The sequence below is a fragment of the Rhinolophus hipposideros genome (genome assembly GCF_964194185.1).
Source record: "Rhinolophus hipposideros genome assembly, chromosome: 5".
NCBI lineage: Eukaryota > Metazoa > Chordata > Mammalia > Chiroptera > Rhinolophidae > Rhinolophus > Rhinolophus hipposideros.
The window spans coordinates 52,595,771-52,611,522 of NC_138051.1; positions in this window are offsets into that span (position 1 = coordinate 52,595,771).

Consider the following 15,752-nt stretch of genomic DNA (forward strand, 5'->3'; position numbering starts at 1 on the left):
CTCTTGTGAACAGGGAGCTGTACAGTCCAACTAGGATCTGATTCATCTGACTCCTAACCTAGTACGACCCTGCCAAGTTGTCAGTCCTGAGGTTTCAAAGGACCACTATGACATGCTTACTGTTTGGCTCTTGTAGCTTCTATCTTTTAAGACAAAGCTGATTTCAGGAGGCTGCTTTGTACTGACACATCCCACCCATATCAACCATCCCTTTCTCAAGGTAGGCAGGATGGTGTGGCAGCTGAGAGCCAGGCAGACCTAAGTACAAATCCTGCCTAGGAGATAGCTGCTGTGTGGCCTTGCCATGTTTCTAGCCTCTGGGAACTCCAGTTTTCTCTTCTATAGTACTGTGATGATAATTCTGGTCTCTCAAAGCCTGGGTATAATAAAGAAAGGCTTTGGCCCACAGTCAGCTTTCTTACAATTTCTTCCCCACAGAATGCAAAGGTAAGATGGAAAAGCAGAAATTTTCAGGGTGTAGTCAGAAAAGGTCATGCACAGGGTAGCCTGCAGCCTCCCAGAAGAGTCTCAAACAGAAGGAATGAGGAATGGGAACTTTTTTGTGCACAGAATCATACCAGAACCAAAAGAACAATGAGAACAAACATCTAAGAGAATCTTCCACCCCACCCCCAACCCACCACACACACACCCAGAAGCATGGTAGCTGGAAAGAAAATGAATGCTTTCAAGATTCCCAGACTGGTCTGTGTAAAGCAAAAAGGTTTCCAGCCCCTGTCGGTACTGAGAAATACCTGAGCCTTGCAAGGTTGAGGTCACCTGAAGCTCCTCGGGGGGCTCTCTGTAGGCACTCATTAGAGAAAGCAATATTGTTTGAAAGCATTCCCTTCATCTGTCTTCCAACCTTGCTTTGCTCCAGGATCTGGGTGTTCACAGACCCAGGCCCTGTTCACACAGCCTGCACACCCTTCAAAGGTGAGGAATAAATATGAGCTCACCAAAAAGGTGGTGAGGAGAGACGTGCCCAGAATGTCGTGGCCGCTCCACACTGCACCTTCACTTTCATTATCTTCATCATTTGTCAAGCAAAGGCAGGCTGGTGATCCAGGGCTTCCACACCTTCAAAAGGCAATATTGACTAAACAGTGATGCCGCTACTCCCACGGCCTCCTCTTTACCTGGGAGATACCCACAGGGACTTGCACCTTCAAAAGAGAAGTCATCATTAGACTTTTCTCACTGACATCCACTGGCCCAAGGGAGAACAAGAGAGATGAAGGGCCAATCATAGGAGGGGTGATGAACCATACTAAGAATTTGGAAAATTCTAAATTAACTTTCAAGGGTAAGAACATACGGACAGGCCCAATTCACTCCGAATCTGAGAAAAATATACTCTTTGTAATGATGGAGTCCAACCTTCCCCATGAATTTGGTCACTGACCCTATTGCTTAATAACCTCACCTCTTTGGAAAGCTCAGGTTTTCCCTATATACACACAAAACTCTTCCTAGAATGAAGGAGAAGGATCCCTACATTGAGACAAGGACACAATGAAGTTTTCATGGTGTTGGCACAACAATGAGTACAAATGAAGTGACCAAAGACACACTCTGTGCAGTTCTGTTCGCCTGAGAGCTCGGCAAATGGGTTTTGTGAACTAGAAAGAGATTCTTGAGTAGAGCAGGAAGGAAGGGAGAAAGCAGGTTGGGGAAGGGAAGGGAGGTATTATTTTATTTATTTATCTTTTCCTTTGGGGAGAGAAGGCTGACCAGAAATTGGAAGGTAGATGTTCTGGTGCCATGAGGAATAGAAATTCTGTAGCCCTGGATGTTCCTGAAGAATGTCCACAGACTTGAGATTGCATCTTGAGGTGGACTACAGGCCAAAAGACTAAGATTTAAGCAGAGGTTAGGCCTACTTCTCCCTGGCATTCTCCAACTCTTCCAGAAGCTTCCTGGAGAATCTCTCCCAGCCATTTCCTTAATCACACTAGTCGACCCCCAAATTACTTCCACATATGTCCCTCCTTGGGGGACAGAAATCTATCTGGTTCCAAAATGATTTCTGTCACCAGATAAGACATAAGGAAAGGCAGCAGAATAATACCTTCCTACAGATGTAAAAGCTATTCCTACATAGTGTAGTTGTACATAGGGTATTTTCCTAATAGCAAAAATTTCATTTATCTTTAAAGGTGACCCTGACAATTTCTCAACAGAAACTTTGTAGGCCACAAGGGATTGGCACAACATATTCAAAGTGATGAAAAGCAAGAACCTACAACCAAGATTACTCGACCTAGCAAGGCTATCATTCAAAAAAACTTCTCAGACAAGAAAAAGCTAAAGGAGTTCATCACCACCAAACCAGTATTAGAAGAAATGTTAAAGGCCCTTCATTAAGAAGAAGGGGGGTGGGGTGGGAAGAACATAAATAGGAATAATAAAATGGCAATAACTATGTACCTATCAATAATTATTTTCAATAATCACTTTAACTGTAAATAGATTAAATGCTCCAATCAAAACACATAAGGTAGCTGAATGGATAAGAAAATAAGACCCACATATGTGCTGTCTACAAGAGACCCATTCAGATTGAAAGAAACACAGAGACTGAAAGTAAAGGGATGGAAAAAGATATTTTAGGTGAATGGAATGAGAAAAAAGCTGACAAAATAGACCTTAAAACAAAGGTTCTAATAAGAGACAAAGAAAGACATTTCATAATGATAAAGGAGTCAATCCAAGCACAGGACATAACCCTTGTAAACATTTATGCACCCAACATAGAGCATATAAGTACATAAAGCAAATATCAATGGACATAAAGGAAAAGATCAACAGTAATACAGTTATAGTAGGAGACTTTAACACTGCATTGTCATCAATGGCTAGGTCTTCCAGATAGAAACTCAACAAGAAAACAGAAGCCTTAAATGACACATTAGACTAGATGGATTTAACTGATACTTTTAAAGCATTTCACTCCAAAAAGCAGAATACACATTCTTTTCAAGTGCACATGGAACATTTTCCAGGATAGACCACATGTTAGGCCACAAAACAAGTCTCAATAAATTTAAGATTGAAATCATATCAAACACCTTCTCTGACCAAAATGGTATGAAACTAGAAATCAATACAAGAAAAAAACTGAAAAACACACAAATACACGGAAGCTAAATAACATGCTACTAAACAATGAGTGGGTTAACAATGAGATCAAAAAAGAAATCAAAAGATACCTTGAGACAAAGCAAATGAAAACACAATGACCCAAAATCTATGGGACATAGTGAAAGCAGTCTTAAGAGGAAAATTCATAGCAATACTAGCCTACCTCAAGAAACAAGAAAAATCTCAAATAGACAATCTAATCTTACACCTAAAGGCCTAGAAAACAAAGAACAAACAAAGCCCAAAGTAAGCAGAAGGAAGAAAATAATAAAGATCAGAGTGGAAATAAATGAAATAGAGTCTAAAAAAACAATACAAAAAATCAATGAAATCAAGAGCTGGTTCTTTGAAAAGACAAAGAAAATTGATTAACCTGTAACCAGAATCATCAAGAAAAAATGAAAGAAGACCCAAATAAATAAAATCAGAAATGTAATAGGAGAAGTGAAAACTGACACAATAGAAATACAAAGGATTATAAGAAAATACAATAAACAATTATATGCTAACAGATTGGACAACGTGGAAGCAATAAATTCCTGGAAACATACAATCTTCCAAGTCTGAAAAAAAGAGGAAACAGAAAATCTGAACAGACTAATTACTATTAACAAAATCAAATCAGCAACCAAAAATCTCCCAAAAAACAAGTCTTGGACCAGAAGCCTTCACAGGTGAATTTTACCAAACATTCAAAGAAGAATGAACACCCATATTTCTCAAACTATTCCAATAAAGTCAAGAGGAGGGAAAGCTCCCAAACTCATTTTATGAGGCCAGCATTATCCTGATACCAAAATCAGACAAAGACAGTACCCCCCCAAAAAAAAATTATAGGCTGATATCCCTGATGAACATAGACACAAAAATCCTCAACAAAATATTAGCAAGCTGAATTCAGCAACACATTAAAAAAATCATACACCATGATCAAGTGGGATTTATTCCTGGGATGCTAGGTTGGCTCAATATCCACAAAGTAATTAACATGATATACCACATAAGCAAAATGAAAGATAAAAATCATTTGATTATATCAATAGATGCAAAAAAAGCGTTTGACCAAATTCAGCATCCATTTATAATAAAAACTCTCAGCAAAGTGGGAACAGAGGGAACATACTTCAACATAATAAAGGCCATATATGACAAACCCACAAATAACATCATACTCAATGGGAAAAGCAATTTCCTTAAGATCAGGAACAAGACAGCAATGTCTACTTTCATCACTGTTATTCAACATAGTATTGGAAGTCCTAACAACAGCAATCAGACAAGAAAAAAGAAATAAAGTGCATCCCAATTGGAAAGACAGAAGTAAAACTGTCATTATTTGTAGATGATATGATACTACATAGAAAGAACTCCAAAGATTCCACCAAAAAACTGTTAGAACTGATAAATGAATTTAGTAAAATAGCAGGATTCAAAATTAATATTCAAAAATTGGTTGTATTTTTATACACTAATAACAAAATATCAGAAAGAGAATTAAGAAAACAATCCCATTTACAACTGCATCAAAAAAACCCCAAAACTCAAAAAACCTAGGAATAATTTTAACCAAGAAGGTGAAAGACCTGTACTTCGAAAAAAATTACAAGACATTGAAGAAAGAAACTGAAGAAGATACAAATAAATTGAAGCATATACCATGCTGATGAAGAATTTGCATTGTTAAAATGTCCAGACTACCCAAAGGAATCTATAGATTTAATGGAATCCCTATCAAAATACCAATGGCATTTTTCACAGAACTAGAACAAATAATTCTAAAATTTATATAGAACCAAAAAAGACCCTGAATAGCAAAGCAACCCTGAGAAAGAAAAACAAAGCTGAAGGTATCATACTCTCTGATATCAAACTATACTACAAGGCTATGGTAATCAAAACAGCATGATACTGGCATAGATCAAGGGAACTGAACAGAGAGCCCAGAAATACACCCATGTCCATATGGTCAATTAATCTACAACAACAGAGGCCAGATTATACAATGGGGTAGAGATAGGTATTCAGTAAATGGCATTGGGAAACCTGAACATAAACATGCAAAAAATAAAAGTAGACCACTTTCTTACATCAGATATAAGAATAAACTCAAAGTGGATTAAATACTTAAATGTAAGACCTGAAACCATAAAACTCCTAGAAGAAAATAGAGGAAGTAAACTCTCTGACATTGTTTTTAGTAATATTTTTTTCTGATATAATTCCTTGGGCAAGGGAAACAAAAGAAAAAATAAACCAAATAGGACTACATAAAACTAAAAAGTTTTTGCACAACAGAGGAAACCATCAATAAAATGAAGACAACCTACTGAATGGGAGAAGATATTCACCAATAATATATCCAATACAGAGTTAATATCCAAAATTTATAAAGAACTCATACAACTCAATACCAAAAAACAAACAATCCAATTAAAAAATGGGCAAAGGACCTGAATAGCTATTTCACCAAGGAGGACATACAGATGACCAATAGACATATGAAAGATGCTCAACATCCCTAATCACCAAAGAAATGCAAATTAAAACCACAATAAGATATCACTTCAAACCAGTCAGAAGGGCCATCATCAATAAATTAACAAACAACAGGTGTTGGTGAGGATGTGGAGAAAAGGGAACCCTCGTGCACTGCTGGTGGGATTGCAGATTGGTGCAGCCACTATGGAAAACAATATAGATGTTCCTGAAAAAATTAAAAATAGGGGCCGGACCGGTGGCTCAGGCAGTTAGAGCTCCATGCTCCTAACTCCGAAGGCTGCCAGTTCGATTCCTACATGGGCCAGTGGGCTCTCAACCACAAGGTTGCCAGTTCGATTCCTCGACTCCCGCAAGGGATGGTGGGCAGGGCCCTCTGCAACTAAGATTGAACAAGACACCTTGAGCTGAGGTGCTATGGTTCAGTTGGTTGGAGCGCATCCTCTCAACGACACGGTTGCCGGTTCGACTCCCGCAAAGGATGGTGGGCTGTGCCCCCTGCAAATAGCAATGGCAACTGGACCTGGAGCTGAACTGTGCCTTCCACAACTAAGACTGAAAGGACAACAACTTGAAGCTGAATGGTACCCTCCACAACTAAGATTGAAAGGACAACAACTTGACTTGGAAAAATAAAATAAAATAAAATAAAATAAAATAATAAAATTAAATAAAAAAGTTCCCACCAGAAAAGGAAAAAATTAAAAATAGAACTTCCTTATGACCAAGAAATTCCACTTCTGGGTATTTAGCGAAATAAATCCAAAACACTTACGCAAAAAGATATATGCACACTTATGTTCATTGCAGCATTATTTGAAATAGTCAATATATGGAAGCACACTAAGTGTCCATCAATAAATGATTGGATAAAGAAGAGGTGGGATATATATGTATATATGATGGAATATTACTCAACCATAAAAAATGATGAAATCTCACCACTTCCGACAACAAGGATGGACCTATGGGGTGTTATGCTAAGTGAATATGTCAGAGAAAGACAAATGCCATATGATTGCACTTATGTGTGGAATCTATAGAACAAAATAAACAACAAACAAAACAGAAACAGACTCATAGATACAGAGAACAAACTGATGGTTGCCAGGTTGTAGGGGGGTTTGGGTGAAAAAGGTGAAAAGATTAAGAAGTACAAATTGGTAGTTATAAAATATGCTTGGGGGTGTAAAGTACAACACGGAATAAAAGAAAAAAGGTGACTTTGACAGGTCTACTCAAATAAATGAATATTTCCATCTTGACAAATACATTTCCCAACAACAATGTGTTTATTTGAGAATGCCAGGGATGCTTTGCACGACCACTTCCTCTAAAAAATATAGAGGATAACATGATTTTGATTCTAAACAGCACTGAGAAATCTCTGGGATTTTTTTTTCTTTTCTTTTTTTTTTTTTTTTGAGGAGGTGTATGGGGTTGACATCTTGTTCCGCACAGATTGGTGTCCAGCCTGAAGGAGGAGTCTGGGAAAGCACAGAGGTATGCAGTCGTGGCATGACTGGGAAGACCGGACTGTTTCTATTTAGCTGGAGCTCAGAGAAGGGACTAGGAGAGCAGCAGGAGATAGGGTTAGAAAGATTGGCTGGGTTCATATATTTTCCTTCCTGCAGTGGGGTGCCATTTCAGATATTTAAGTAGGTAAGACATGGGACTGGTATTTCAGTTCCGATGACAGTTGTGTTGAGGTCCTGGAAAAAAAGGAGTCACTAGAGACAGAAGGACGAGACAATTCTTCGTGAAACGAACATCGGGTGCCTGCAATGTGCCAGGTGCTGTGCCAGGCACTGAGGGTGTGGTGACGAAAGAAATCAACATAATGACTATCCTGGAGCTTGCAGTCCAGTGGTAGTGAGGGTGGCAGCGCATGGCACTGACGGTCCCAGATGGATTTATGACACGTGTGGGCAAGGTTTTCAACATGGCAAATTTGAGATGTCTGTGAAACAGCCACATGGAAAGCTACGAGGAGACTTAAAGTCAATTTGCATCCCCGCAAGTTTAAACACAGAAATAGGATTTCTAAAACTCATGTGATCTGAAGAAAGTCTGCTCTCCTAATCATTATCTATGGGTTTCTACTCAGAATATTCCCCTTGAAGTTTTCCTTGTCAAGCTGAGAGGTGAGGAATTTGTCCAAGTAACAGTGCAATTAAGGGGCAGAGCTTTAGGGTTAAACCCAGATCTGTGCAGCCAGGGTCTGCCCCCAAACCGCTGGGTACAGAGTAAGGGGTTTGGAGTACAAGCCCCAGGCCTGAATCCCAGTTCTCAGACTCACTCCCAGTAACCCCACCTGTTTATACATAGGGATTGATTATTATTGTTCAATATTGCACAAAAGTCAGGAGAGATCTGACCTGAAATGAACCCTCACCGGGTCTCTTCCCTTTTCTATAAAGGAAACCTTGACCATCAAACCACTAACCAGCTCTTTCACATCCCTTCTAGAGGCCAAAACCCCTCACCTACAGAAATGAGCTCTGCTTCATTAACATTTCTTTCAGTCACATTTACATATTTTATTCCACCCTCTCTAGTTCAGCAAACCCACCCTCTCATCCCATCCAGCTCTCAAAGCATTTACTAGTCCTTAGCAAAAATGACAGATTTACTGCTTCATTTCCCACAATGCACCAGTATTTATTAGGTTCTGCCTTAAAGCAAATTCAACCATTTTCTATGATCATTTTTTGCAAACGTCAGAGATCTGGCAATCCAACCAGGATGACTCTTAACATACAGTCTGCCATCTGGAGCCAGCTACCCGTAAGTTGTAGTATTTCATTGCCTTGCAGATACTCTCTCTGACCTGCTAATTATCTGTCAAAATGTACGCATCAGACACAAATCACATAGGCGAAAAGAACTTGATCTCTGCTTTTTCCAGGTTCTGAGTCTCTGAATACCACATATATCAAGCCTGTGTCTTGCTCACGGACAGCACATACTTTCATGCTTTCCCTCAAAGCCCACAATTCTCTGTAAAGAACTGTTTCTTTTGCTACTGAGATTAATGAGCCAATTCTCTCTCCTTGCCTGCAAATGTCTGAACAGTATAGAGAGGCCCCAGCCCCTTCCTTTCCAGAGGGCATGTGGCAGTGCCATGATATGTCTCTTGAACTTTAGCATAGCACTCTATGCCGACAAGCAGAAATCTTGGGCTTGGAGGGGACTCCTGACAAGGCTATCTGATTCCATTTGCCCTCTCCTACGTGGACAAATGTCCTAGAAGAGAAGAGCTACCATGGCACATTTAGCTTTTATTTCTTTTCTGAATTCCGGGAAGAAGTCCTAACTTTTGATAAGCAAACCAAGTTTAATTATGTGTGACTCACCAACTTATAAATTATTCATTTAACCAATATTTTGAGCACCTACTGTATACTAGGTCCTCTGCTAGATGGAGTATAAACAAAAACACATCGTATTTTGTGGTAACATTAATTCCTGAGGAATTATAACAACAGTAGCCTTTATTTGATGGGAGTTTGCTGTATACAACTAATATTGTCTGTTTTAAAAAGGTAATTCACCAATTAAAAAAAGTATACTCTAATACTCCCGTGGAGCTCTATGAGGACAGAGAGCTCCTATTTGGGCGATATCCGTAGCATCTTAAACAGCATGTAACACGGGTGCTCGATAAATATTTGTTCAACAAATGAATGATGCCCTTGACCCACAGAAAGGAAGGCAATTATCTTTTACATCCCTTAACTAAGGAAGTACTTGAGAAGTACTAGCATTTTCTTCTAACCAACAAACTTAGGAGTATGTCTACTTTACAGTCATTTGAAAAGATGTTGTAAATGAATTTTCAACGACACGAGCAAATGTCTGTGATGTCTAGCTTTGTGGAAAAGCAGGTTACAAAGCAATATGCCCAGTATAAGCCCATTTTTAAGCCTAAATAGTGGCTCTTTCTGGCAGATAGGCTTGGGGTAGTTTTTATTTTTCTTTTATATATTTTCTGTGTTATCTAAATTCCCTACAATGGCATGTATTATTTTTCTCATCACATTTTTTAAAAAAATTACTCTAAAAGAAAGATTACAAACCAGATTTTAACCTGATTTTTCTTTTTTTTTTTTTCAGTTTGCATTTTGAGTCTACTCAAGGCCCTCCATTTAGCTAGAAATAGCAAAATTATTGAAGGAGAGAAGATGACATGGTTTCTAACAGAGGCTGTTATTTCATACCAGGTCAGGAGAGAAGAGAGCTGACCCTAAGTATCAGATAATGACCAATCAATGACAGTGTCAAAGAGCTAATCGCACCAGTTGTAACTCTGGGAAGGTCACCTAGACAGATAGGAAAGGTGTGAGCACAGGAAAGAAGATGAACCAACAATGAAAAGGAACCTTCTTGTAACCCAGGAGAACAGAGCCACCAAAATCTATTTTAATGGTATTTAGCTACATTTCACTGGATTCCCCAAACAGACTTATCCTGAACAAGATCAGGAATGAGGAGCCATTTTTTTAAAACTTGCTACTGTGTCACCTAGGAAAAAGATTAACTAGGATTTCAAAGCCTTGCGTAGCTGCTGCTTCTCTGGAGTTTGGCAGCTATTGGGTTTTGGTATCTGTGTGCTAGTTATTTGCTCTGCCAGCAATGTGTTAGGATAATCACCCACTGAAGGATTTCAACACATTACATTTCCCCAGAAACCTTTGTCTAACAAGGTAATTTATGACCTGTTCAGGAATCTGGTCTTTACAAAACAATAAATTCACACTTGCGCTGGACTTCAAAGCTACCATTATGAGCCTCGGTAGCAGAAGGCATCCTGCAGCTGAGAGCCAAGTCAACAGATAAGTGAGTTTTTAATGATCTCTTTCAGGCAGGCCACGAAGGGGACACTCAGTAGCATTTGGTTATTCTTGCAAAATTTGACCCTAAAATTGGGTTCTCTTGGCAATGTTAAAACCATTTCACCCACTCTCCATAGAATGTAGGATCTATGGGATTTGGGAGGGGTTGGGAAGTAACCAAGTTTTCCCAGGAGATGGTACTGCCCCTGGCTGCTGCCCCTGGTAGGATCTTGCTGGAATGCCAACAGAAGCCCAGTCCTCCAACTCCCCAGACAACCTAAACCCAAAGATCTCTCTCTGAAAAGTGTGTGTGGGGGTCGGGGGGAGTGGGAGGGATGGTGGGGGGTCGTGGTAGTGGTGGTTAAGCTTCTCATTATCTTCAACTGTTTCAGCAGGTTCTTGAAAGCAAGTGCAGCTTCCCCATGTACAAATCCAGCGTAAGAGGAAGGTCAGGTTTTTCAGAGTGTGGTCTTTATCCTGTTTGCATGAGAATCACCTGGGATACTTGTGTTTTTTTTTAAAAAAACAACACAGGTACCTGGGCCTCACTCCGAACCTGCTGTATCTGGACCAATTCCAGCAGCTAGGCCTAGGAATTGGCATCCTTAACAAATAGTCCAGGTGATTCTTATATACACCAAAGTTTGAATAACAATGGGTAGGATGAAAATAGAAAGACCAACATAGGAGTTTAAGCCAGGAGGCCTTGGGCTGAGCAAGATCCAGGTTCAAATCTAGGAATCATCATTTACCATTTACTAGCTGTGTGACCTTGGACGCATGTCTTAACCTCTCTGAGTTTTCATTTACTTATATGTGAAAAGGAAGGACTATCTCCTAGTTTTACAGTGAGGGGTAGTTTCTGGCTTTGCATATGTGCCCTGCCTTCCTCTTCAAAATTCTTACATCTGGTTTATTGTGTCTGGGCCTCTATCTGCAGCTTCCCAGCTGCCTTTTGGCCAGACACAGTAAGCTATCAGGTTTACCATTCCAAGCAGCTCCCCATATTACAGCTCTTAAGAAAATATGTGTCCTCTGTTTCATACACAGGGTGTGTAATGGCAGTCATACTGCTTTCATTTCTTTTTCCATTTTTTACGCAGTAGAATTCATTTTTCAAATGATATCTTTCATAGACTTTATTAGTCAGGTATTTCTAAAAAGCAGTAGCTCTGTGTAACAGTGGGGATGGCTTCAACTTTGAGTCTATTCGTCCCCTCCACCACACCCAAATCCCACTCAAGGCCTCAGATGGCAGAAGAGTCTGTATCTGGGGGGTAGGGGCGAGGTGGGAGCAGAGTGATTAGTCACATGGTAACAGAGAACCTGGTGGTGCCTGTACCCACACTGAGGGCACAGGATGGGAGTGAGATTGCAAAGAGAAAAGAATAAGCCCTGTTTCTGATACATTTAGTTTGAGGTGCATGGCAACCAGGTGAGGACAGTTAGCAGGCAGTTAGAAAGTCACACCCAGATTACAGACAGCCTTCCAGTCACAAAAAGAGAAGTTTTCGCCCTCTCTCTAAGTCAGTGGTTCCCAAACATGGCTACTTCTTGGAATCATCTGGGAGCTTTAAAAAGTACTGATGCCTGAGTCTTACCTCCAGAGAATCTGGTATAATTGGTTTGGGTTGTGACTGGGCATTGGGGAATTTTAATCTCCCCAGGTAATTCCAGTGTTGAGCTAAGTTTGGGAATGACTGTTGTCATTCAGGGTCTCAGCTGCTGCTCCCCCACTAGGCAGGTGGACATAGAGTATGGTAAGGCCATAAAGGAACATCAACCAGAGTCATGGATAGGGGGTTCATACCACTATATTCTCGCTGGCGGCTGGGCTGGAAATACAGGAAGAAGAAGCTACACGATCCACAATCTACAGTCCACTTCTCTGCCAACCAACCAACCAACCAACCAACTGAGATCTGCTCTTGCCAGCATAGCTACAGCAGTTACATACAAAACAATAGTGGCTAATGGCCAACTGGTTACAGCTAATGGCCCTCTGATCACAGCTGATGGCCATCTGATCACAGCTGATGGCCCTCTGATCACAGCTGATGGCCCATCTGATCACAGCTGATGGCCATCTGATCACAGCTGATGGCCCTCTGATCACAGCTGATGGCCCTCTGATCACAGCTGATGGCCCATCTGATCACAGCTGATGGCCAACTGGTTACAGCTAATGGCCCTCTGATCACAGCTGATGGCCCTCTGATCACAGCTGATGGCCCTCTGATCACAGCTGATGACCCATCTGATCACAGCTGATGGCCAACTGGTTACAGCTAATGGCCCTCTGATCACAGCTGATGGCCATCTGATCACAACTGATGGCCATCTGATCACAGCTGATGGCCATTTGATTACAGCCGATGGTCATCTAATAACCGAGCCATCACCTTTTCACATGAGGCCAAGAGACTGGAAGCTGCTCTCTGGGATTCTGTCCCCACACTCCACCCCTCTAGGATCACAATCTACGTGACAAGCATCTTTTGCGAGAGGCCCTGTACCAGGAACCCAGCTCACGAGAAAAAGTTTCAATCCAGCCCAAGCAATCTCCCAGGGGTTGTCCTTCGATGTCCACCTACTTTCTGGGCACAGCTGGGGTTCGCAGGGCACCACCAGCCTTTCAGGGCACAGCCAAACTTCCTGGGCACAGCCAGAGTTTCTCAAGGTACCGTGCTGAAACAGTAGTGCCTCAGCCTCACAGCCAAGGTGCTCACATATTCTCAATGGCAGCCGGTCGAGACACAGGAAGCAAACGTCTGCCAGTTCCACTACATGGTGGTACGTTCCCAAGCAAACTACCAAGCGGTCCATCAAATCAGGGATGGAAGGCACTGCAGAGCGCACGGGTGACATTACCCTATTCAATTCCCCATAGTCCACAGTCATTCGCCAGGGCTGTGCGTTGGCCTCACACTGAGTGCCCTCTCCACAGGGCGAGGGCTCCAAGTCCTCCCCAACCTGGGGGTGAGGGATGAGCTTGACCTCACCCGTATCCTCCACAGAGGACTCAGAAAGCGTTTCCTCCTGGGACTACAAGTCCCGCATCTGAGCTGCCTCAGCAAGCACTTCCCTGCCCACACGACCACAACGACCTTTCCTTTATCCAGTCTATGCTGGATGGAGAACCGTCCACGTCTTCCCACCCCTCCACGGGGCTCCAGATATCCCACAGCTGCACAGCTCTTTCTATGCTGGTCAGAGAGCCATTCAGGTCTTCCCACCCCTCCATGGGGGTCCAACTCCTGAGAACAGTGGCCACCGGGCACCAAACACTGTGTGGGGGCCACATGTCCTCCTGCCCAGAGTCAGACATCATTCTTTCTTGGCTGAAATCCTGTTCACTGCGCTAGGTGTTCGAGTGGGTGGTGGCCTCGGTGTAACATGTCCACAACCCTCAGAGCCTACAGCAGCAGCAGATTACCAAAAGGAAGGCAAAGCCTGCTATGGCCAATAGGGCGCTGTGCTATCCGGAGGCTTGAGAGGACCACCAATTCACCGAGGGGTCATGTTTCTCCCAGGTAGATCGCGTTTCATGCTCCCAGCTCAGCTCCTCACGGGTCTCCCGAAACAGCTTTCACATGTATAAACTGCTCTATTATCCCTTTGGGGATTCTGGCCGGTGCCATACCCTGCTCATTGCGCCATGTGTCATGCGGATCTCAGCTCCTGCTCCTCCTCTCACCAGGTGGACACAAATTATGGTAAGGCCGAAAAGGAACACCAACAGAGCCATGGATAGGGGGTTCATACTGCTATATTCTCGCTTGCGGCTGAGTTGGAGATACAGGAAGAAGGAGCCACACGATTTGCAATCCGCAGTCCGCTTACTGCCAACCAACAAACCAACCAACCAAAATCCGCGCTTGCCAGCATAGCCACAGCAGTTACATACAAAACAATAGTGGCTAATGGCCAACTGGTTACAGCTGATGGCCCTCTAATCACAGTTGATGGCCATCTACTACCCAAGCCAGCACCTTTCCATGTGAAGTCGAGAGCCTGGAAATTGCTCTCTGGGACTCCGTCCCTACAACGGCTGTTAGTGTTAAAAAAATAAATAAAAAGATTTGTCCCACATTTAGGCACAACTGTGCAGATGTAGGAAGCTTTATTCAACATCCACATCTTTGGAATTATATACAAAAAGCCAGAGATCTAAATGTTAATTACCATTTGTATTAGTTTCCTAAGGCTGATATAACAAATTACCACAAACTTGGTGGCTTAAAACAGCAGAAATTTATTCTCTCACTCTTGTATAGGCCACAAGTCTGAAATCAGTATCACTCACTGGAAGGCTATCAAGGTGATGGTAGTGCCACCCTCTCTCGAGAGGTTCCAGAAGAGAATCTGTTCCCAGCCCCTTATAGCTTCTGGTGGCTGCTGGAATTTTTGGCTTCCTTGTGATCACATTCTTCCAATCCCTGTCTCTGTGGTTACACTGCCTTTTTCTCCTTTTCTGTGTGCAAATCTCCCTCTGCTCTCCTCTTATAAGGATACATATGATTGCATTTAGGTGCCACCTGGATAATTCAGAATATTCCCCTGATCTCACGCCTTAATTTAATCACACCTGCAATGTCCTTTAAAAAAAAACAAAATAAGGTAATGTTCACAGGTTCCAGGGATCAGGACCTGATATCTTCATGGGCCTATTATTCAATCTACCATTGTTAGTCCTCAGAGATTCACATTCATCCTACATACACAGTTAAATTCACCCCCATCTTAATATCCTCTAAAGTCTTGACACATGATGGCACAAACTCATATCCAAAAATCATACCTGGATGAGAGTCCCATTTCTATCACTTACTAGCTGGTGAAATTGGCTGTCATAGTTAGCCTGGCTGAGCCTCAGTTTCCTTCTGTGTAGAATGGAGGTAATGACAGCACCATTTCATTGGGTTTCATAAAGTTTAAATGAGATAATATGTGTAAAATGTGTTTTTTTTAGAACTGGGTCCATCATAAGTAGACTAAAAATAATGGCAACTTAGTCAATTCAGGCTGCTGTAACAAAGTACTAAAGACTTATAAATAGCAGAAATTTATTACTCATAATTTTGGAAGCTGGAAGGCCAAGATTACGATAACAACATGGTCGGGTTCTGGTGAGAGCTCTCTTCTGGGTTACAGACTGATGATTTCTCATTGTACCCTCACATGATAGACAGAACAAGTGAAATTGCTCCTTTTATAAGGGCACTAATCCCATTCATGAAGGCTCCACCCTCATGACCTAATCACCCCCAACATCGT